This window comes from Nanorana parkeri, unplaced genomic scaffold (genome assembly GCF_000935625.1).
Source record: "Nanorana parkeri isolate BGI_ZX_2015 unplaced genomic scaffold, ASM93562v1 scaffold1050, whole genome shotgun sequence".
Taxonomy (NCBI): Eukaryota; Metazoa; Chordata; class Amphibia; order Anura; family Dicroglossidae; genus Nanorana; species Nanorana parkeri.
The window spans coordinates 261,216-263,299 of NW_017307318.1; positions in this window are offsets into that span (position 1 = coordinate 261,216).

Consider the following 2,084-nt stretch of genomic DNA (forward strand, 5'->3'; position numbering starts at 1 on the left):
ACATCAGCTGGAAAAAAGGTACTCCCAAGGCACACCCAGCATCAGCCATGTCTGCATAAACTTCCTGCAAGCCAACATTATCTTACCTGCCATGACTCCTGCCTGCATACTACCAAGGCAATGATATGGAAGACGGCATAGAGCTCTGGTTCACCATCATTCACGCATTCCTTCACAAGGATCCCTGCTCAAGTTTGAATTTGACTTTATGACATCACGATGCAGCGATGGTCAGCCTAAAGAGTGGGACGAAAATGACTATACAACTCATACAGGAACCCGTGAACTTAAAGTGACACTAAACTCAGGAGTTAAACCTTAAAAATGCATTCAAGTGCCTTAACTATTATCAAAAATGTGGCTTATTTGTGTATCACTTATCTGTAGCTTTTCAAATCACCTCTGAACTGGTGCTGACACTGTCCTTCCTTCTGGAGAGTGGCTACTTTTGTTTCCCATGGTCCCTGTGTGTGTTGTGAAGTAGCCAACACTCCAAGCTTGCTCCTGTGAGAGACTACAATCTCAATACAAAATAGTAAACTAAACATGAGATTGTAGCATATCACGGGAGTGAGCTTTAAACTCATCTCTAATTTCTAAATTATATTGGACACATTTTATTGGACACATATATATTCCGACTCAAAGAAAAATAAAAAAAGATCAAAACGAAATCCAGACAACTAGCATGATATACTGTAGGATGGATATCAGCAATGGCTGCCCCATTTTCTTTCAAATTTTGCTCTCAGGAAACACTTTATTTAAACAGACCAAAACTTTAGAGCTACAGTAGGTCGGTTTTCCCAGCAAGCTGCAATGAATGCATGGCTGCTGGTGTGCCATGACAGGTGCTTTTGGTGCATCACACTGTTTACCTTTTTTTGTTAGAACTTTATTGAATGAAATGAGTGCTATTTCATAAAGTTCTGTTGGCACAGCACGGTGCACAGTGGCTGTACTATGTCACTACATGCATGCAACATGATGGTGTGAAGCCTATTTAAAGCGAATTGCCTTGTTTGTGAATTCTGGTGTGAATGGGCCCTTAGGTATTACAATATCAGTTTCCAACGTCATAAACACAGATACATCAAGATAAGTAACGAACAATAAATAAAAAAGTATAAGGCACTGATCCCAATAAGTGAAATAAGACATATGCCTCATTCACAAGGGTGTGTGGCTCTATACATTGGGAAAAGCTGGTTGTTGTTGCGCCCACAGCTGAAGAAGTATGTAAGCAGCTCATATAAGTCTATGGTGACGCAGAAGCTGTGCGTTCTCGAACTCTGCTTCCAGCAGCTCTAAGTTTTGATAGCCACACACAAAAGGTGTACAGATCTGGATTCATCATGTCTGTGTCTAAGGCCCTACACCGTCTGTGTGTGGCTGTTTGTCTCAGAGTTGCAGTGTGTGAGGGTGCACAGTGCCTTCGTCTACATAGAGTTAACCTGCATGCTTCTTCCTGCAGCTTTGGGCACATTAACAACTGGCCCTTCACATCGTATAAAACAACACGTCCATGTGAATGAGGCCATTGATATATAGTTAAATTGAAAAAAAAAGTTCGACTAGTATATAAATAAATGAATAAATGGAAAACCTGCATACACAGAAGCCTCTTCCACAGTTAAAGATCCAGAGGAAGGCAAAAAGACATATGAAGCATTGACTAATTTGCTCCAAAAGGGAAAAACACTCTGGTGCCCAACAATCACCTACTGTGCTCCAGATCTCTAATCAGATGTGGAGCACAGGGCCTGCATGCCGAGTGACAGCGGCTCTGATGGTCTTTTGTGATGTAACAGCCAGCTGTCAGTGACAGCCATGGTCCAGCACTAAGCCAGGGAGCTAAATCAGCAATTTAAACAAAACATGGAACAATGCTTTTACACTGTGTGTACACTGGAAGTGAAGTGACATCAGGGCATTTCCTGATAGAATGGAGGCTCAAGCAGCCTCTGTCTGCAGCATTAGATCATTGCTATAGTGTTCTACTGTTGACTGAGTGATCTAGTGTTGCAACCAACACTAGATCACTATTAGAAGTGAGTTGTTGCTTCAGAGCTACATGGGGGGGG